The 23,603-nt window shown below is 39.6% G+C and overlaps 1 protein-coding gene across 2 annotated transcripts in view; it reads left to right on the top strand.

Annotated features, from left to right (window-relative positions):
* Nucleotides 1-22,423: 22,423 nt before the first annotated feature.
* The window catches only part of ATF7IP2 (activating transcription factor 7 interacting protein 2), a 55,434-nt gene continuing 54,254 nt past the window's right edge, over nucleotides 22,424-23,603 (top strand). For both annotated transcript variants that reach the window (XM_082645647.1, XM_082645648.1), the window contains exon 1: nucleotides 22,424-22,509. The gene's annotated coding sequence lies outside the window, so the exon portion shown is untranslated. The remainder of the gene's footprint in view (nucleotides 22,510-23,603) is intronic.

Genomic DNA, 23,603 nt, shown 5'->3' with positions numbered 1-23,603 from the left:
AGATAAGAACTCCAAGGACTGCTGGCATCCATCGGAAGCCAGGAGAGGGGAACAGAATGGATTCTTCCTCAGTACCTCCAGAAGAAACCAACCCTATCAACATCTTGGTTTTAGACTTCTGGCCTCCACAACCGTGAGAGAATACATTTATTGTTTAGCCACCCAGTTCGTGGTACTTTGTTTTGGTAGCTCTGTATAGCAGCCAATGTAAACATGAGCAAGTGAGTAACAAACTTTTGTTACTGGAAATCACTGAAATGTTGGCGTCATTTCTTAAATGGTTAAAAGTTAATATGTGCATTATGGAAAACTGAAAAACACAGGAAGCAAAGTATACAAACATCATCCACAATTATACACACTTTATAGCTTGATGTGTCCTTCTAGGTCCTATGTTTGTATACATAGAACTAACCAAATATTTTTATGTAGTTGAGATTATACAGTATGTATCATGCATTTCCACACATCATGATCATGCATATTTACCAATTGAAAGTCCAAAAACCATGAGTATTTTGATAACCAAGAATACCCTACACCAACTCAATCAGGAAAAAATAAAATAAAATCCTTATTCTCTTGGTGTGATGGTTAATTTTTTGTGTTAACTCGACTGGTCATGGGGTACCCAGACTAAATATTATTTCTGGAGCCAGTTCTAATCAATCAATCCTACTGGTTCTGTTCCTCTGGAGAATCTTGACTAATACACTTGGGGACAAAAATGTCATAAAAGACAAAAATGGCAACAGGCCTCCTACATAAAGATATTGAAAGAATTGTAATTAAAATACTACATTCCCTTATGCTCAATATTAAATGAGACAAAAAGTGATGAGTACAATGCTTTTAAGAGAATTCATTATCAGATATATTCTCTTAAAACATTATCAGGTAGGTATGTTTCCACTGAATTATTTAACAATACATTCCTACAGTACAGCCAAAAGAATTGTATACATACATAAATTGCTATCATCAAAATGTAAATATGAACACATTTGTCTACATCCCACCCCACCAACAACCTAATGTACAAGTCCTGACATCCACTGCTCAGAGGTGGTTTAACAATGCCATGCCCAAGATGCTTCTTTTGTATTAATTACTTCTTTTAAGATATTTACAATTTGGTTAATTCACTAACTCTACTCTTTATCATACAGTGTTAGCTCAAGATATCCATAAAGCTTAGATTAAACACAGGTGCTTTATAAAAAATGCACATCTAGAACTATGGATATAAGCCAAGACTATTTTCCAGATATGGAGATACTAGCAGAGAGACCCCTCCCTTCATGTTCTCCCTCTTCCACCGTTTCAACGACCAAGTACAGAATGGTGGTAGCCAGATTGCTAGAGTGGGAGCTACAGACAAGCAAGGGGAGAAGGCTAGAATGTTCCATGTGATAATGATTACAGCAGGGGACATCAGTGTGAAATAATACTTAGCTTAATGCAAACACAGATGGTTACATACTGAAATATTTATAGATATTTGTATATATGTGTTAGTATACATATATATTTTCTTGTTCAGTCAGCTGAGAGGGTCTCTAAGGAATTAGAAACCAGTGGCAATCCAGCCCCCCAATCTTGGTTTCTAATATCATGCTCCAGTAAAAGGAACCAGAGCTCTGCAGGGAAAAATGGCTAATTCTAGGGCAGGAAATATAAGATGAGCCTGGAATATCTTCTACTACCAGAAAGTATAGAAGAAGTACTCAAACAAAAACACAATAATGGGGTACATCAGAAGGACACAGGAACCAGTTGCAAGTGCTCTATTTAATAACCAAGCTGAAACAATTTGAGCAACAAAATAAACAAGGTAGGGGCTTCCCTGGTGGCGCAGTGGTTGAGAGCCCGCCTGCTGATGCAGGGGACACGGGTTCGTGCCCCGGTCCGGGAAGGTCCCACATGCTGCGGAGTGGCTGGGCCCGTGAGCCTGCGCGTCTGGAGCCTGTGCTCTGCAATGGGAGAGGGCACAACGGTGAGAGGCCCGCGTACTGCAAAAAAAACCCCACAAAAAAAACAGAAAAATAAACAAGGTAGTATTGGACTATAAACAAAGTAAAAAATAACTAGCCATTAGTTCATATTGATATTAAACATTGACTGAGTTAATAAATAGACAAATCTCCTGTGCAGAATTCCTAATAATATATGTGGATACTCCACCATGAAGGAGGTGTAACATAACTCCCCACTTTCTTCCAAAGGGTACAGTATGAAAACAGAGGAAAAAAGAATAATTTTGCAGTGGAGAAAGTTGACCACATGACCTCAGGCACATGATCAACAGTGATTCATCATCTGTTGAGAAATGAAAAGTCACGTGGAGAGCATTTACCCTGATAAGGTGTTACCAAATGGCACTTTACCTCTGTGGTCTTTCTCCAAGAAAACAATTACCCCAATATAATCACGAGAAGAACAGCAGACAATTCCCAAGTGAGGGACATTCTACAAAACACCTGTCTTGTACTCCTCAAAACCGACAAGGTCATCAAAAACAAGGAAAGTCTGAGAAACTTTCACAGCCAAGGGGAGCCTAAGGAAGCATGATGACTAAATGAAATGTGGTATCCTGAAGCAGAATACCTGCATGGGGGAAAAAAAACCATAAACAATCATCAGAAGACAAATGATATACCAGAAAATAATATTTCATAACTCATATAAAAGACAAGCATTAGTGTCCCTAATATACAAAGAGCTAACCAGACATTGAAAAAAAGAAAAAAGTCAGAAACCTAAGAGCAAAATGGGCAAAAGATATGAACAGATAGTTCACAGAAATATAAAAACAAGACACCTTTTAGATGCATGAAAAAAATCTTCAACCTCTCTCATAGTTAAGATAATTACAGATGTAAACTACATAAAATACTAATTTTTACCTATCAGTTGCCAAAATCCAAAAGTGAACCACATATTTCTATGGGAGAAGCAGTGGAGAAAAAGCACTCTCATGCAGTACCAATGGAAATACAAAATGATACTATCTATAATCCCACCAAAAGGATCAAGTTTATGAATTGTATTCAACCCTTTGACCTGGCAATCTCACTTCTGGGAATTTATCTGATAGAATAAACCTACATGTACAAGGCTATTCATTAAAACATGGTTTGTAGTAGCAAAAGGTTGGAAATAGTTAATAACTAGTTTAATAAACTATGGAACATTCGCAATTGAAAAAAAAGAAAGTAAATGAACAAAAAACTTATTTACTAACTACTCTTTTTGTTTTTCCTGTCTTCTTCCCACTTCCAGTAAACCGTCTAGGGATTTTTTTATTCAACCTTCCAAAAATCAAACAAACAAAAAACCAAAATATGATCAGCCTGCAACATCTCTTGACAGGAGCATAATCTGGTTCTGAATGACACCTCTCTTGTAGGATTTTAATACTAATTCCAAAAACTGTCAAGGAATGTCATTGGCTTGCGTTTACATAACTGATAATGTATTGATTCGTGTTAGTAAACCAGAAGGCTTGAACCTAAGATGTGAGTTAATTGGGGTTATACTAACTCTACTCTTGTCATACACTAGCAACTTCTTTAACATCTAGAAAAACTAGATGTTATACAATTTTAACTTGTTTGTCCTTTATACACACCATAGACGCCACGAAATAAAGCCAGATGCACAGAACGTAAGAGGATGATGGTTAATCTTGCTTAACTATAAACAGACTGGCTTCGAGCCCTTTGCCCTTTGTTCTCCTCCCTCCTCCCTGAATCAGCACAAACACCATGTGTTCTGCTCAGAGAGGTAGTTTGACCACTCCATTTCCAAAATACATGATTTCAAATGAATTTTAACAAAATGATATGTGCAAAATGTGTTATTTCACTACCTCCACTTTTAATAGATTTTATGTACTTCTAAACATCTAGAAAAGCCAGATGTTTCCAATAAGAACTTAAGTTTGTCCCTCATATACACAGTAGTGTTGAATAAATTATACTCGTGTAACAACAGTTGTATCTGAATGTGACTTCTGGTTAGGAATATTATAGTCTAGGATCCTTCATTTCTCTTGATTTCTTCTCTCCAAAAATGACCAGCTGAATGAGATGTGGTTTTATGATTTCATTCCCAAAGCCGTTTTCAGAAGACAATCTTTCTCCGAATTTTAACACAAAGTGAACAATATGTGTTCGTTTGCTAACTCTACTTTTGTCACTGATGGGGAAATATACTTAAGAACAAAATCTTCTCCCAACCCAGAAATCCTCTCCACAAATATAATAGAGAAAAAAAACAGTTTTATTATTGGATAAGGATTCAACCAGAATGTGATGCTCATCACAGGGAAGCCATCAAGAGACTGGAAAGTCAGGAAGAAACCTTAGCTTTTCTTCAGGGCATCCTTCCTCATGCCAAGCAGATACAACCTATTACCCATGTTCTCAAGATAAGTTTTAACTAGTGTTCAAGTGCAAGGACTTGACAGCACCATTCATCACACATCATCCATCTTAAGTTCACCTGGTAATTGATGTAGCCATCAGGGTTTGCTAATTGGCTTTATCCAAAGGAAAAATAAACTTATTTTGAGTATTCATGATGAAAGGTAGTTTTGCAACTTACTAGGATCACACTGAACCTAGGCTCCTAGCCTAGGCTCCTAGGCTCCTAGCTTCTCTCACAGAAGCTGGGGGACAGGGGCTATATCCCTTGATAATTATACTTCAAAGAGATGGCTCCCAGACCCTTGAAAAAGATATTCCTGGATTTATATACAGTATAGCTAAAGTTAAATGAAATGCACATAATATACTGGGCAATGTGTAATATGAAATCTTCCAGTACATGCCAGCAAAACACCTTTTGTAATTTTTTCCTCCTATCTCCTTCAACCCAATGAAGGAGTACAAAAAGTATACTGTAGAGATAATTTAACAATTCCATTTGCAAAGCTGATATTTCCCATAAATTTCTAAAAACCATTTATTGTGGTAAAATATACGTCATAAAATTTACCACTTAAACTTTTCTTTTTTTGGGTTTTTTTTTTTTTTTTTTTTTTTTGTGGTACGCAGGCCTCTCACTGTTGTGGCCTCTCCCGTTGCGGAGCACAGGTTCCGGACGCGCAGGCTCAGCGGCCATGGCTCACGGGCCCAGCCGCTCCGCGGCATGTGGGATCTTCCCGGACCGGGGCACGAACCCGTGTCCCCTGCATCGGCAGGCGGACTCTCAACCACTGTGCCACCAGGGAAGCCCCACTTAACCATTTTTAAGTCTACAGTTCAGTGGCATTAATTACATTCACATTCTTGTGCAACCATCACCAGCATCCATCTCCAGAACTTTTTATCACCCCAAAGTGAAACTCTGTACCCATTAAACATTAACTCCCCATTAGAACACCCCCCCGCCAAGCTCCTGATAACCAGTATTCTACCTTCTGTCTCTAAGAATTTGACTATTCTAAGTACCTCATATAAGTGGAGTCATACAATATTCCCATCAATTTTTAAAAGCTCTTTACAAAATGTCATTCTATCTCTAATTTTAGATATACCAAGCACTTCTAAACATCCTGAAAGATTAGAAATTTCAAATAAGAACTTAATTGTCTACTATATATACAATACTGTTAAATAAAACTGCACACACACACACACACAGCACTGGTTATAATTGAGGTATCTTCTAAATATGACCATTTTGGCCTTGAACCATTCCCTCCTTACTTCCTTCTCTCTACCACAATACAGTGGGCAAGTACGGGCACGTATAATGCTTAGAGGTGGTTGAACAAGTCAATATTCAAAAGTCTTATGTAGAAGGCAAGCTTTCCTATGAATTTCAACACGAACTGTGTAAAATATGATAATTTTTACTAACTCTATTTGTCATACATTGACAACCTCTTAATCATCTAGAGACTTGATGTTATCAAATTACGATTCATTTGTCTATTATATACACTATATACACAGCAAAACAAAATGCATAAAGCTCACCAAAAGTGGTTTTGTCTGGAATTATGCAAATATGAACATATTACCATATTACCTTTTGCATTTCCTTCCCTCCCAGCTCCTCCAAACTATTGAACAATATAGACAGTAGTATACTCCTGACAAAGGAAAAATCAAAATGGAGTTGGTATTGCTAAGAGACCTCCCTAAAATGGAGCTGGGAGGCCATTGAAGAAGTGTGACTTATATACATCCAGCCTGATGGAATCTGACCTTTGAACCACTTATTGTCTTAACGAAGGCATCCAGAACATCTACCCAATGTTCCAGAAACTCAAGATACTTATCAGACCCTCACCCCGAATAACTCATGACAGCCTGTCTCTTAAGGACAATTATTTCCTTTCTTGTGTCAGAGTACAGCCTTTTGCCTTTATAAGCCCCTGATCCTTTCTCTTCCCGGGAACACTCTTTCAGTTTTACCCAAATCTGTGTCTTTCAAATTGCAAATTTTAAGACTCCAAATAAACTCTTTTCTTACATGCAGATTTCTGTGTTTTTTGGTTGACACTGCTCACAGAGGTGGTTTAGCAATTCCATTTCCAAAAGACAGTACTTCCTATGAACTTTAGCACAAAGATATTTACAAAGTGATATTTCACTCCCTCTACTTTAAACATATGTCAGGGCACTTCAAAACATCTAGATAGACTAGATGTTTCAAATAAGGACTTTGCCCACTATATACACAGCAGTCCTGAATAAACTGCACACATATGACAACAGTTATGATTTAAAAGTATCTTCTAAATATGAACATTCTGGCCTAGAACCCTTCTTTCTTCTCTCCATTCTCCACTGACCCAGTGAACTATAACACTCAAATTTTCAGGAGACAATCTTTCCTAGGAATTTTAACACAAAACATACAAAATGTATTAATTTAACATCTATGTTTTTGTCATAAATTTGAGACAGGCTGGAACCTGGGACCTAGGACCCTTTGCTGCAGTGCTTGCACCTGGACAAACGTCTCCTTGACAACAAAATACAAAGAAACTATAAGGGATTAAAAATAACTGTGTCACAATGGAATATTACTCAGAAATAAAAAGAAACAAAATCGAGTTATTTGTAGTGAGGTGGATGGACCTGGAGTCTGTCATACAGAGAGAAGTAAGTCAGAAAGAGAAAAACAAATGTGCATATACGTGGAATCTAACACATATATATGGAATCTAAAAAAAAAAATGGTACTGATCAACCTAGTTACAGGGCAGGAATAAAGATGTAGACATAGAGAATGGACTTGAGGACATGGGGTAGGAGGGGAAAGCTGTGGCGAAGTGAAAGTAGCATCGACATATATACACTACCGAATGTAAAATAGATAGCTAGTGGGAAGCAGCAGCATAGCACAGGGAGATCAGCTCAGTGCTTTGCCATGACCTAGAGGGGTGGGATAGGGAGGATGGGAGGGAGGCTCAAGAGGGAGGGGATATGGGGACATGTGTATGCATATGGCTGATTCACTTTGGCATACAACAGAAACTAACACAGTACTGTGAAGCAATTATACTCCAATAAAGATCTATTAAAAAATAAATAACTGTGTCGGATATGCATTTGGGGCAAATTATGAACAAGATACAAAAAGACCAAAAACCCAACTGTCACTTCCGAGGAGCCAGGAGCAGAAGCAGGGTACTGTGCATGCACCCTGCACACAGCACCACCAAGGGGGTGGGCAGACCATCCAAGCCAGCCTGACCCTGGACCAACCCCACCCTCACCCCATATAAAGAACCAGTTCGCTCCCCTTCAGGGGGCAAGCAGAGGAAACTGTTACTTGTTTTTGCTCCCCTCTGCTGCAGCAGGAGCCCCAATAAAGCCTTGCCTGAATTCCTTGTCTGGCCTCTTACCAATTTCTATTGACTAAGGAGGCCAAGAACTCTGGTCGGTAACAGACTGGCAACCACTTTAACATCTAGAAAGACTAGATGCTGTAAACCAGGAATCATTTGTTCATTACATGCACTGTTACATACACAGCAACGTAAAACTAAATATATGACCCTAAAGGACAATGGTTAATCTTGCCCAAGAATAAACATACTTGCTTAGACCCCTTTGCATTTGCATCTCTTCTCTCCTCCCCCAAACCAATGCACAAACACACACAATGTGTGCTCAAAGAAGTGGTTTAGCCATTCCAAACAAACAAGCAATATTTCTTGTTAATTTGAACACAAAGATATTTATGAAATGTGTTATTTCACTATCTCTACTTTTAATATATATCAGGCACTTCAGAACATCTAGAAAGACTATATATTTCAAAAAAGCACTTAGCATTGTCAACTATATATAGTGAGGAATAAAATGCACATATGGAACAGTGGTTTTACTATGAAAATATCTTCTCAACATGGCCGGTCTGGCATAGAAGCTTCTTCTCTTCCTCCTCACACCTGCTCCATGTCCTCCAAACTACAGAACAAACATGGATGCGTGTGGCTCATGATGTGGCTTCTAGAGGTCATCTAACAATTCCATTGCAACAGGTCATTCCGGAAGACATTCTTATGATTGTTTTAAACAAATGGCTGTACAAGTCATGTGATTTTGGGCAACTGCTTTACAGCCAGAAGGCCTAGATGTAGCAGAAGTTTTCCTTTGAAAGGTTGGGAGGGAAGTGTAGAGCAGCTTTTCCATGATCTATGTACAGGCCTTCCATAAATGGCCAGCAAATTTTCCTCAAGCATGGTGGGCACTTCCTCTTGGCCCAATGTAGTACGTTATTCTACCATTTCTGGCTTCCAGTGTAAAGTCCTGAGGGCCACCGCCCCAACCTTAGTTGTCATGCGCTCTGTTCGCTTCCTGGCCTTGACAGCCTTCATCCACGTTGCTTGGGACCAATCGGTCGCGCCAGGTGCTGGATCTGTGCGACAACTTGGCCTGACGCTGAGGTGGCCAAGCTCATGCCAGCCTAGACCAGCCTTCCCTGCCCTGCTTACCCTTTCATTGTTCACCGTTGCCCTTGCCCCGCCATGCAAGCCACCCCAAGGCCACGTGTCCTCTGCAGCCTGGTGGGGATTCACCGCGGCCCAACCCAGACAGGGTGGCCTGTATGGCTAGGGCCAGGCTCAGATAGGCCTACGGCCATCAGGTCATGGTGATGGAGGGAGGAGGTATCACGGGGCGGGGGGGGGGAGCTGTGGCTCTAGGTGTTGCCAGGCTTCTTACCTGCCAGAAACTGGGGCAATAGTTTTCCCCCTTTTAAACAGCAACAGAGCTAACACAATCAGCTGAAGTTGTTAGTACTAAATAACCTTGTGTTTCCACCTCAAAATTTCAGGTTACTCTGAATCCACAGGATCTTAGTCACGGCACTGGGGAGGTGAAAGGAAACACTAGTTTGCAACTACTGCGTTTTCCTAAATGTTTGGGCTACTTTGGGTTTTCTGTTATTTGCAAAACATCCGAACGGATAAAAGTCTGTCCTTTCTTCCTGGAACAACTTCCCTTTTAGACCAACTTCCCTGTGAAGCCACCATTTGGCAATTCATGTCAAAATTTGATATATAGATACCATTTAACAAAGTACTTTTTTCACTTCTGGTTCCTTAATTTATAGAATGAGGGAACAAGTCAGAAAGACATTCACTGCACAATGTTTATAAAAGAAAATAGGAAGGAGCGTCATGCTATGTCTTCCAGTTGGGAATTGGCTAAATAAGTTACTGTACATGTACACAACAGAATGTGGTGCAGTTTTTAAGAAGAATGGGCTGGGTCTATGCTCACATGGAAAGAGCTTCAAGATATTATGTCTTGATTGATAAAGAGAATGGTAGGGGCCTCCCTGGTGGCGCAGTGGTTGGGAGTCCGCCTGCCGATGCAGGGGATGCGGGTTCGTGCCCCGGTCCGGGAGGATCCCATATGCCACGGAGCGGCTGGGCCTGTGAGCCAGGGCCGCTGAGCCTGCGCGTCCGGAGCCTGTGCTCCACAACGGGAGAGGCCACAACAGTGAGAGGCCCGCATACTGCAAAAAAAAAAAAAAAAAAAAAAAAAAGAGAATGGTAGGATGGGCCCATTTGTGTAATAATAAAAACTCTAAAATTGTACGTGCATATGTATAGATGTGTGTATATGTGTGAGTATATAGGAAAAAGGCTGTAAAGTCATGGTAGGAAGGTTAGAGTGGGAGTATGGGTACGTTTAGTTGTGAAGAGGGGATTTCAATTTTTACTGAGTAGAATATGCTTGTATATGGTTTGTGTTTCATAAGGCTGCATACAGATAATTAATGGGTACATTTAAAAAAATCAAAATCATTTAATGGATTGGTGGTGGTGGTTTTAAAATCAGTCCATAAATTCTAGAATATTCCTCCATTTAAGAGGTAAAATTTACGGACTTCCCAGCTGTACAGTGGTTAAGACTTCACCTTCCGATGCGGGGGGTGAGGGTTCGATCCCTGGTAGGGGAGCTAAGATCCCACATGCCTCCCAGCCAAAAAAACAAAACGTAAAACAGAAGTAATATTGCAACAAATTCAATAAAGACTTTAAAAATGGTCCAAATCAAAAAAAAAAAAAAAAAAACCTTAAAAATAAAAAGGTAAAATTTAATTCCCCACCTCTTGAATATGGGATGATGCAGGTTAAGGTGTACTTTCCTGCTCAGAACTGGAATCAACTATTTTTCTAAGAAGCTCTAGTTTCTTAGAGTGGGAAATAACATGTAGACTGAACCCTGGGGGAGTCCATTACCATTAGATTGGTCATTATTTCTCGGCTTTTTCAGTGGGTAAAGTTAGAAATACACAGTTCTTTTGTTTTCAAAAGAGAAAATAGACTATGAATTCACAGTGTAAGGAAAAAGAGTTATTTGGATGAAGGTGCTTTCATGGTGTAGATGAATATGCAGTTTCCCATTCTCCTTTTTTTCAATTGCCTTTTTAAAATTTAGTTGCTAAGGACACACTATCAAATAATTTTTTCTTTTGGTAATGCATCTTCTATTTTAGTTGGAAAGACAGAAACAATTACCCTCTCTTTTTCTAATATAGTTACTTGTCTCTGAATCATTCAAATTAAATTGAGCTGTTGCATAACCAAAATTAGTATCTTTTTTGGTCTAGCTAAATTTTTTTTTTTTTTTTTTTTTTTGCGGTACGCAGGCCTCTCACTGTTGTGGCCTCTCCCGTTGTGGCGCACAGGCTCCGGACGCACAGGCTCAGCGGCCATGGCTCACGGGCCCAGCCGCTCCACGGCATGTGGGATCCTCCCAGACCGGGGCACGAACCCGTGTCCCCTGCATCGGCAGGCGGACTCTCAACCACTGCGCCACCAGGGAAGCCCTAGCTAAATATTTTTTAAATAATATTTTTGAGACAGGAAAGTAAAAAGAACAAAAATATTTTATAATCTCAGCCTTCAGAGGATTACTATTAATGTTTTTAATAAAAATTATACATATACATGTCAGAGTGTTAACTGCTCATGGATTGGAAGACTCAATATTGTTATGGTGCCAATTGTCTAGGTATGCAATACAGTCAAAATCAACATCACTGCAGTTTTTTTACGTAAAGTGACAAGTGGATTCTATAATTTATATGGAAATGAGAAGGACCTAGAATAGGCAAAACAATTAGAAAAAGAAGAACAAAGTTGGAGGATTTATATGCTCTGAATTAGAGGCCTACTATAAAGCCACAGTAATCAAAGCCATGGAATATCGGCATGAGGATAAATATATAAATCAATAGAAACAAATAGTAAGTCCAGAAATAGAGATGCATATGGTTAAATTGCTTTTTGATAAATATGCCAAGTAATTCAAAGAGGAAAAGAACTGTCTTTTCAACAAATGTTACTGAAACAACAAAAAAAACCAGTATGAACAAAAAAATGAAACTTGATCCTAACTTCACACCACCTACCAAAATTAACTCAACATTGACCTAGACCTAAATATAAAAGCTATAGCTATAAAATGCCTAAAAGAAAACATAGGTGTGAATCATTGCAAAGTTGGTTGCCAGGGTTCAGCAAACTATGGGCTGCTGACCAAATCTGAGCCACTACCTGTTTTTGTGAATAAAGTTTACAGGAATGCTTGTTGAATTATGTATCACCTATGGTTGCTTTCATACTACAGTAGCTGACCTGAGTAACTGTAACAGAGTCCCTATGGCCCACAAAGCCTAAATTATTTACTTTCTGGTGAGAGAAAACCTATGCCAAGCCTTGAAGTTAAGCATGTGCTTATTACGTGCCTTCCCAGGTGGAAGAAAAACATACGATCTCTGAAAGACTTTTCCACAAATGTGCAGAGCAACTTTATAGACATAATAGACAAAACTGGAAATAACTAAAATGCCCATCATCAGGTGAATGGATAAACAAAGTGTGGTCCATCTATACAATAAAACCCTGTTCCCCATTCAAAAGGAAAAAACTACTGAACACAAAGCAACATGAATAGATCTCAAAAACACTGTGCTGAATGAAAGATATAAAAGAGCATATGCTGTATAATTCCATTTATATGAAATTCTAGAATAGGCACAACTAATATATCTTGATTAAAATCAGATCAGGAGTTTCTTGGGGCTGAGAATCAGAGGTTGGGGGTGATTACAAAGGGAACAGGGAATTTTGGGGGGGGTAATCTTGACCATGGTCGTAGTTACATTAAACAGAACTCATTGTTTGCTTAAAACGTGTGCATTTTATTTTACGCAATTTTTTTTTTTTTTTTTGCGGTGCGCGGGCCTCTCACTGTTGTGGCCTCTCCCGTTGCGGAGCACAGGCTCCGGACGTGCAGGCTCAGCATCCATGGCTCATGGGCCCAGCCGCTCCGCGGCATGTGGGATCTTCCCAGACTGGGGCACGAACCTGTGTCCCCTGCATCGGCAGGCAGACTCTCAACCACTGCGCCACCAGAGAAGCCCTATTTTACGCAATTTTTATACCCATGAAGTCGATTTTAAAGTAAAAAAGAAAATTAATTTTTTTAGATGTTTATTTATTTATTTTATTATTTATTTGGCCGCACTAGGTCTTAGGTGTGGCACGATGGATCTTTGTTGCCACGTGCTGGATCTTCATTGCGGCATACAGGATCTTTTTTCTTTTTTTTTTTTAGTTGTTACATGCGAACTCTTAGTTGCAGCATGTGGGATCTAGTTCCCTGGCCAGGGATCAAACCTGGGGCCCCTGTATTGGGAGCATGGAGTCTTAGCCACTGGACCACCAGGGAAGTCTTGAAAAAGATTTTTAATGAATCAAACTTGAACTCATAAAATAGAAACAAATAGTAAAGCAAAGTCTCACTTTAGGACAATATTGAAATAATCTATGCAGAAATGGACCACAGGTCTGAAGCCTACTATTGACATAAGCACCTTGGAGACTAACCCTTGATCCCATTAAGTAAATGGTCAGGAATGTGCTGAGTTGGTTTGTGCTTGTTACCAACTGACAAGCATAAAATAATGTAAATGTGTTGGGTTGTGTTGTATAGATTTCCCATCAACACGCTGGAGACCAGAGACTTATGATAAGCATATGGTAAACGAGCAGACATATAATTTAAGTCTTCCCTCTAGGGAGGGGCCATAAATGTATACAGACCCTCAAATCAGGAGGGGGAAAACATCTGTAGCCTGCAGAGTCCTCACTCTAGTTGGGCCTTATCATCCACAGCCATACAACCACTGGGGACATCCAGGGAACCAGAACCTAGTACCTTTACCTATTTACATATTACCACCCTGTGGATGTTTCCATAAATTTTGTAACCAGAGTGTAGATTCTTGTTTCATTACAGAAGGTATTCAGAGATAAGACATGGAGACCAAGTAGGCAAAGCAAGCATTTATTAACAGATGGAATGCTCTCAGGAGGGAGAGTGGGCAGGCTGAGTTCCTTCTGGCAAGCTGGTTATATGGGGTGTGAAAATGACTGGGCAGAATATTCCCTGAGGAGGGTTTGGGGGGTAATTTCCTGGGTTTTGTCCCAGCTCCACCATCCGGAGGGGAGGAGGAGTTTTCGTCCTTAGTTGGTCTTGCTCGGATCTGTCATGGTGTCAGTGCATGATGGGTGCTGCTCTGGTTGCAATGCTAGTTCTATTGGAATAAGGGCATAAGAGCAAAAGGTTACTTTCTGATGCTAGAGATTCCCGCCGTTCTTTGTTTGCCTCTAGGACCCTTGTCATCACAAGATGTATGGTTTCCTGTCACATGACTTGTGCCTCCCTTCTCTGCTCATATCTGGCTACCTGCCTGCTCTACAATTTTGCCATCAATGACACCTTATATTCCGTAACACTATCTGTGGACATCTTTTAAACACATCACAGTCCCCAAATCTGATACCCATGTGGTGTGAATCCCCCAAAACTAAGCCTTTGACAAAAGTGGAATAATTTCAGAGTTGGCGGACTGAGTGCATTCTAATGTATATCATCTCTTAATATTTCAGTTGCTAAGCAGACACATCATCCTTTATCAAGATTAGACTTGAAACATGTATGCTTCCTTGTCTGCAAATTCGTCAGGAGAGCCTAAAGTAGGGCAATGTCGTGGTCATGATAGCCCTCACCAGCCTCTGTTTTCTCACAGTTCTGCAGGCTGGGAAGTCCAAGGTCAAAGCACCAGAAGATTTGGTGTCTGGCAAAGTCCTGCTTCCTGGTTCATTGTTGGCTATCTTCTCACTGTATCCTTACAAAGCAGAAAGAGTGGGAGAGAGCCCTCTGGGGATTGTTATATAAATGCTCTTTATCATGTTGAGGAGGTACTCTACTATTCCTAGTTTGTAAGAGTTTTTATGATGAGAGGGTGATGGATTTTTTTTCAAATGGCTTTTCTGCATCATTTAAGTGATCAAGTGGTTGTTTGTTTTTTCTTCATTCTGTAAATGTGATGCTTTACATTCATTGATGTTCTTATGTTGAACCATCTTTGCATTCCTGGGATAAATGCCAATTGGTTATGGTGTCTCATCTTTCCAATATGCTGCTAGATTTGGTTTGCTTCTATTTTGTTGAGGATTTTGCATTCACATTAATAAGGTATATTGGCCTGTAGTTTTATTTTCCTGTGCTGTCTTTATCTGGCTTTGGTATCACAGTAATTCTAGCTTAACATGAGTTAGAACATGTTCCACATCTATCTGGGGGGAAGGGTTTAAGAAAGATTGGTGTTAATTCTTCTTTAAATAACTGGTAGAATTCATCGCTGAATCTACCTAGTCCTGGTCTTTTCTCTTTTGGGAGGTTTTTGATTATCAATTCAATTTATTTACTTCTTATAGGCCTGTTCAGATTTTCTATTTCTTCTTGAGTCAGTTTTGGTACTTAGTGAATTTCTGTGACGTTTTCCATTTCATCTAGGTTATCTAATTTGTTGGTATACAGTTTTTCATAGTGTTCTCTTATAATCCTTTTTATTTCTATGTGGACAAAGAATGTTGCCAGTCTTATCAGTAAACAAAGGATGTTGTGACCATCAAGCCATCAGCCCCTACAGGCGCCCCAGAAGGTGTACCCTGAGGGGATTTAGGATGGAGAAAAACAGGATACTGGCCCTAGATAGTTAAGGTGGATATCAAAGGAATAATTTCATTAAGCCGAGACTCTTGCATCTTCCCATACTTGGAAAGTGCTAAATTCATTAACTTGAGCTGTCTGTTTTTTCTTTAATTAACAGTAATCTTTTTATGTTTTACTACTTGGTTTCTTGTAAAAACTCCTATGTATCCTGGCTCTTCCCTTACCTCTTTGGAAAAGTCCCCCAGAGCTACCTGAGAGGCTGTATCCAGGCTTAAGTCCTCAGTAAAGCTCCAAATAAAACATACTTCTCAACTTTCAGGTTGTACATTTTTTTCAGTTGACTTCTATAAGGGTAGTAGTGATGTTCCCACAATCATCCCTGACTTTAGTAATGTGAGTCTTCTCTATTTTTTCCTTGGTCAGTTTAGCTAAAGATTTGTCAATGTTGTTGATCTTTTCAAGTAACCAATTTTTCTTTACTCTGTTGATTTTCTCTATTTTCTGTTGGTTTTCTATTCTCTATTTCCTCTATCTCTGCTCCAATTTTTATTATTCCCTTCCTTCTGCTGGCTTTTGATTAGTTTTAGGAACTTTCTCTAGTTCCTTAAGGTATAAAGTTTGGTTATTTATTTAAAACATTTTATCTCTTTTAAAATAGACATTTACAGCTATAGATTTCTCTTGGAGCACTGTTTTTGCTGCCTCCCATAAGTTTTGGTATATTGTGTTTTCATTTTCATTTGTCTCAAAGTATTTTCTGATTTCCCTTGTGATTTCTTCTTTGGCCCACTGGTTGTTTAAGAACATGTTGTTTAAGTTCAACATATATCTGAATTTTCCAATTTTCCTTCTGTTACTGATTTCTAATTTTATTCCATGTGTCCAGAGCATATACTTTCTGTGATTTCAATCTTTTTAAATGTTTTGAGACTTGTATTGTGGCCTAACATATGGTCTATCCTGGAGAATTGTTCCAGATGCACTTGAGAAAAATGTCTAGTCTGCTGTTTTGGTGGGAAATGTCCTGTATGTGTCTGTTAGATCTAGTTGGTTTATACTATTGTTCAAGTCCTCTATTTCCTCATTGCTTTTCAGATTAGTTGTTCTATCCATGTTGAAAGTGGGGTAGTAAAGCCTTCAACAATTATTGTAGAATTATCTGTTTCTTCCTTCAATACTGTCAATTTCTGCTTCATATATTTTTAGCTCTGTTGTTAGTGTGAATATGTTTATAATTGTTATATATTCTTGAAGGTTTGACCCTTTTGTCAATATACAATGGCTTTGTTCTCTTGCAACAGTTTTTGACTTAAAAACTATTTGTCTGACATTAGTATAGTCACCCCAACACTCTTTTGGTTACTATTGGCCTGAAATATTTATTTTTATCTTTTTCATTTTCAACTTACTTGTGTCCTTGGATCCAAATTGAGTCTTTTTTTTTAAATTAATTAATTTATTTATTTTTGGCTGTGTTGGGTCTCTGTTGCAGTGTGCGGGCTTCTCTTCTTGCGGAGCATGGGCTCTAGGCACGCGGGCTTCAGTAGTTGTGTCATTCAGGCTCAGTAGTTGTGGTGCACAGGTTTAGTTGCTCCACAGCATGTGGGATCTTCCTGGACCAGGGCTCGAACCCAGGTCTCCTGCATTGGCAGGCGGATTCTTAACCACTGCACCACCAGGGAAGTCCTAAAGTGAGTCTCTTATAGAGAGGATATAGTGAGATCATGGTTGTTGTTGTTATTTTTAATCTATTTTGTTACCCTCTGTTTTTAATTAGAGAGTTTAATCCATTTACACTGAAAGTAGTTATTGATAAGTAACTCCTTACTCTACTATTTTGGTATTTGTTTTCTCTGTCTTTTTTTTTTTTTTTCTGGTTGTGCCTCAATTTTTCCATTACTCCCTTCTTCTGTCTTTATTTTTTTTTAAATGGTGTACCATTTTTATTCCCTTCTTATTTCCTTTTCTGTGAAAAATTTAAAAGTTATTTTCTTAGTGGTTACCTTGGGGGATTACAATTAGACTCTTACACTTATAACAATCTATTTTGTATTAATACCACTTTAACTTCAATGGTATACAGACACCCTGCTCTTTTACAGCTCTTTCCCTCCCCCGTCTGTTGTTATCACAAATTTCATCTTTACACATTGACTTTACTTAAAGTCAACTTATGTGTAGCTGTTAATCATATCTACAAAATACCTTCACAGGAACATCTTTTATAGTGTTTGACCAAACAACTGGGTACCATAGCCTTGCCAAATTGACACATAAAATTTAACCATCACAACAATCCCACCAACAAAAAATTATTCAAGATAATAATAGTTTTATCCTATAACTTAATGTTGTATTTATAATCAGCAATAATGTTTTAATCTGCCATTTTCCCTTAAATAAAATTTAGTTGTTCTATTTTGATTTATGCTAACAGAAATGATACCATAAATGATATGTTGAAAAATTCCTTCTGAATGAATTCATTCATTTGCTTTCATTTTATGGACTTTTAATGAGCACTTATTATGTACCAGATAATGGAAATAGGAATATATAATGATAATGAGAGGGTGGCAATGATGATTTTATTAGTAATAGTAGTTTTAAATTTTTATTAAGTACATACTATGGGTCAGGCACATCTTATTTAATATAATAGATAAAAGGTTGGTCACTGATCTCAAGGTGCTCATAAGCAGTGGGAAAAGACAAATGAAAAAAGAGACAAAACACAGTATAATAAGCATTATGCTGTAGATAAAGATGGAACCCCCTGACTTAACATGTGAATAGACATTAGCCAGGTGAAGGAGAGGAAAAAGACTTTTCCAAATAGTTGGAGCAACTATGCAACAAATGCAAATTCCCAAGTCTTGATTTAATATGGTATTATTATCTCATTAATAATATATCCTCTGGAAAGGCTGGAGATCAAGGGGATAGAAATAAGAATGGTTAGCTAGGCAGGGGTTACTCCCCTGGAAAGTTACCACAAAAGTTTTTTTTCTCTCTGCCATTGCAGGCTTCCAGACTTCTCCTATGGCTTTTGAAAAAGATCCAGTAAAGATTGGTATAAAATAAACTGTCTAACCCCAGAGTTGTTTTTCACAGTTGACAGTGCTGAGAACTGTATATAATCCTGAATTCTTATGTTATAAGGTACTTTGTGGCTGCTAAAACTCCTCAATAGGTAAAGTAGTGACAATGTGTATGTGTTTTCAAGATAGGAATGTCAATGATAGGTTTGGAAAAAGGTACAATAAATTGGCATTTGGTAGTGTCAATTTTGTTAATTATATGAATAACCCTTTAGATAAAATAGTGAAAACCATTTATTGAGCACGTACTGTGTGTTCAATATTCAGCACTTAAAATGAATTTATCCATGTAATTTAATCCACACAACAATTCTAAGAGGCTACTTTTTACTCTGTGTCATGCATTATTGGTAATTTCACTTTATAGATGAGGGAACTGAGGCATGGAGAAGTCTGTAAGTAGGGTTCAATCATGAAAATAGAAACTGTTCCAGGTATTTCAAGCATAACGGTATTTAGGACAGAGACTTAGGTGCTTAAAAGCCTTTGGAAGGGCTGAAGGAGCTAATATCACATTAATTTTCATTTGTGCCACTGCTTCTATGGTTGGTCCAGAGAATAGAGAAGTTGCTGCTACTGACACCCAAAAGCCAGAAAAGTTCAGAAAAGCACTGTTGACTGTCTACTGAGGCAGAAACTGGCAGGGAAGCAAGCCAAAGCCCAAGCAAAAAATCACCGAGCAATAATTTATGTCTTTCTGCCACTTTCCAGATCTCAGGAAGTACATCCCACTTGACAAAATGTAAATGAATCCAGAACACTGGTGGTAAGGGCATCTGGGAAATGTAGTTCCCAGGATTCCAGTATGCCTTGGGGAGAGCTGAGAAGGGTATGAGAATGAATGCTATTATTAGTTTTCTATTGTTGCCATAAAGTTACCACAAACTTAGTGGCTTAAAATAATACCCACTTATTATCTCACAGATCTTTAAGTCAGAAGCCTAGTGGACTCAGCTGGGAGCACTGTTTAGGGTCTCATAAGACTGGAATCAAGGTGTCAGCCAGCCAACACTCTGGGGAAGAATCTGCTTCCAGGCTTGCTCCAGGTTGTGGGTGGAATTCATTTCTGTAGTGTGGTTTTCATGTGGTTCCTTCCATCTTCAATCCAGCACCCGTGGTTTGGGTCCTTCTATGTATGAAATCTTTATGAATTTCCTTTCTGCTGCATCTCTCTGATCTGCTATTTTGCCTTTGGGGTTTCATGTGATTATATTGGGTTCACCTGAAAAACCCAGGCTAATCCCTCCATCTTAAGGTGAGTTGATTAGTAAGCTTAATTATATTTGCAAAATCCCTTTTGCCAAAGATGTAACATAACCATGAGAGGAATACCAAGGGACAAAGATCATGGGAGTCAAAATCCTGCCTACCACAATTCTCACTGGAAGAAACTATCAAACAAAAAATTCCAACACAAGAGGCTAAGAGATTTGCTCGAGATCATCCATGTTATTCAGCTTTATCAATTTTAATAATAATACCTACAATGTACCAAGTGTCTACTATAAGTCTGGAAATATTCAAGGAGGTGTCTCCCTACTATCCCACGTATTTTTTTAAATCAAATATAGACAATTTTTTTTCTTTTTTTTGCGGTACACGGGCCTCTTACTGTTGTGGCCTCTCCCGTTGCGGAGCACAGGCTCCGGATGCACAGGCTCAGCGGCCATGGCTCACAGGCCTAGCCGCTCCGCGGCATGTGGGATCTTCCCAGACCGGGGCACGAACCCGTGTCCCCTGCATCGGCAGGCAGACTCTCAACCACTGCGCCAACATGGAAGCCCCCTAGACAATATTTTATAAGAACTTTAAATGGAGTATAACCTTTAAAGATTGTAAATCACTATGTTGTACACCTGTAACATTTAATACTGTAAATCAACTACACGTCAATAATAATAAATAATATAAAAATCAAATAGCAAATTGAGAGATTTCATAGTACTTCATATACTGAGTTATGAGAATTAATTTAAATAACATGGATAAGTGCTTAGTGCAGTGTCCGGGACAATTAAGAACTCAATAAATCCTTTGTTGTTATTATTCCCATTTTAGAGACAAGATCATTGTGGCTCTGAGAGGTGACCTAACTTGTCCAAGACTACATGGCTAATAAGTGACCCAGCACAATTTTGAATACAGATTGTCCAATTTCAAATGCAGAAATAAATGGGAAAAATGCATGTAATGAACTTAATTGACATAATGACTGGTAAATATTGATTGTTATTAAAATGACACACAAGATACCCAATCACCCTAAATAGGCATGATATTTCTAAAGGCTACTTACTCACTATTGACTGAATTAAGTCTAAATTCCTTATCTGGCTCCAATTTACTTGCCTCACACTCTCTCCCACACCATCCTTCTCTCTCAGCAACCCTATACATACCCTTCAATTATATTCAAAATTGTTATTTTCTCAAGAGATCAGATTTGTGGTTACGAGAGGTGGGGGGGTGGTGCTGGGCACGGAGGGAAGCAGTGGAAATCAGATGAAGCCGGTCAAAAGGTACAAACTTCCAGTTATAAGATTAATAAGTACTAGGAATGTAACATAACAACATGTTAAACACAGTTAACACTGCTGTATGTTATATGTGAACGTTAAGAGACTAAATCCTAAGATTTCTCATTACACACAAAATTTTTGTTCTGCTTCTTTAACTTCATATTTATATATGATGAATGTTCACTAAACTTATTGTGATAATCATTTCATGATGTATGTAAGTTGAATCATTATGCTGTATACCTTAAACGTATACAGTGCTGTATGCCAATGATATCTCAGTAAAACTGGGAGAAAAAATTTTTACGAAACAAAAAAATTGTGCAAAGATTGGCAACGTTTTACATTTTCCCTAGTGTTTGATGTAAAACAGCTGGATTCTCACATCTGTTTCTGTATTCAATCTGTTGCAAAAGACATGTCAATTTTCTAGAAGCTTCTGGAAAATTCCATTGAACACTTGAGACTATGAGAATGAAAAAGGCCAATAACATCTTCCTATTGTTATGAAAATAGAATGACCTTGTAGACCTCCAGGGATCCCTGGACCATATTTTGGGAACAGACTGGGTTAGAGTATGTTTTTCTGTTAATGACCTATTTCTAGATTGTCCGACCTTGGCTCATTTTTCTAGTAGCCAGTAGTTACAAGCAGGCAGCTCCACCTTCCATGATGAGGAGGCCTTAATCGAACTAGCTGATGGTGATATTTCCTGCACCGGGTACAGTGAGGGTACTTAACTATTCAATGAACGCAGGATAATCACCAAAAGTGTGGTTATTCGGCTGCAGAGTAGGTCTCATGAAGTCTGATGCAGCCTAGCTTGGCAGATCCCTGGGTCAATTTAGGAAACTCGAGAGAACACAATGGGTCCATGACCACTCGCCTGGGTCGCAAAATTTAAGGAGTTGTCACAAACCTCTGAAACCAAGATCAATTATATTTTATTGTAGTGTTTTAAAAATTCAAATGGGTTAGCCAGTGCTTGCGGACGGGCCGTCTGTTTTTGTAAATACAGTTTTTTTAATAGTGATTTTCGGAAAAATTTCAGTCGCTCAGAGGAGAGGCCCAGCTCAGGCGCTTGGTCCAGTGACCCGTTGGTATGTATAACGGCCTGTCAAGGAAGCGCAGGAAGGCGAACTTTCCGCACCCCTCAGCCGACTTCCACTTCCCCGCCGCGTTCTCCCCGCCCCCTCCACCTGGTCGTCTCTGACTGGCTGGGCTGCCGCAAGTGCGCGCTGCCATTGGCCGGAAGTCCATCGGGGCTGGGCGCAAGGGAGACTTACTTAAGCTGGTCAGCGCGGAAACGTTATTGTGCTCGGCGGCAGCGGTTTTCGGAGGTTGTGGGGAGAGAAGCGGCCGGCGCAGCGCCGCTCTAGGTACGTTGGGGCCGGGCGAGAAGCCCGGGCGAGCGACGGTTGGCCGGGACGGAGTTTTCTCGCGCGCCGCGCGCCTCTCTGAGGGCCGGCCCCGGAGGCCTCGGAGAGCCGCGCGAGCCGGGCGGTTGCGGCGGGGTTGATTCAGAGGTGTCCGCGGAGTCGTTGGGGCTCCGACCCGGCCGGCAAGACAACGGCGAAGGGCGAAAGGACGTGTCTCCCCACCCGCTGTCCGAGCGGGCGGCGGGCGAAGCGGGAATGGTGGGCGGCGGCGCGGGCGAGTCGGGGCCGCGGAGGGACGTTGCCTCAGGGTTTGGTACTCGCCGAGTAAGTGAGTGGAAGCGTGGGGCCCTACCGGACTACTTTTACAAGCTAACGGAGAAAATGTCGTCCTCTCCGCAACTTTGGGATTCCGTCGCCAAATTTCCAGGAGTTCCAGTTATAATTTATCTGAGGAAACCAGGTGCCAGAACAGTTAAGTGATCTTCATCAGGCGGTGGGGAGGCTTTCCTTGATGTACGTTTTATGCAGACGATACTAGAACATCAGGGAAAATAGAAAATTCCGAGCCTTTATGCCCACATGCCTCTTTAAAGGAAAGCGCCTGGAGCACAAACGTGTAATGTACACCTGTGGAGCTCACCAGTGTAGGGATGCTGTGATTGAAGGATGAAAGCCGTGTACCGGCAGGCGTGGTTCTTTAACACAGTTTATTTTTGAGGAAGTTAAAAAGAAAAAAACCATTTCCTGCTTCCCTTCCCCCACCTACTTTCATTTTTGGCAAGTTCAAGAATGTGTCCTGTACAGAGGAAGCAATTATTTTGCTTTGTCTCTCTGATTACAACCTTGCTGTGCTTGGAAAACTGACTTACACCTTTCCGTGATACTGTGTTGAAGATGAAGTTTCCAACATTGTAAGCCAGCACGTGTGGCTTGCTTTGTGACGAGCCGGTATTTACTGCTCTGAAGACTCATAGATGGTCAAGACCGAGAAAAAGATGATCGTACTGAGTAATTCATTAGGAATAAAATGTTAAAAAGAAGAATTATGTGAAACCCACTTAAACGGGCTGTTATGCTAGATTGGGATTTAATAC

The sequence above is a fragment of the Mesoplodon mirus genome (genome assembly GCF_964341445.2).
Source record: "Mesoplodon mirus genome assembly, chromosome: 15".
In the NCBI taxonomy this organism is placed as follows: domain Eukaryota; kingdom Metazoa; phylum Chordata; class Mammalia; order Artiodactyla; family Ziphiidae; genus Mesoplodon; species Mesoplodon mirus.
The sequence above is the reverse complement of the archived record's forward strand: the minus strand, read 5'-3'. Positions and strand labels throughout refer to the sequence as shown.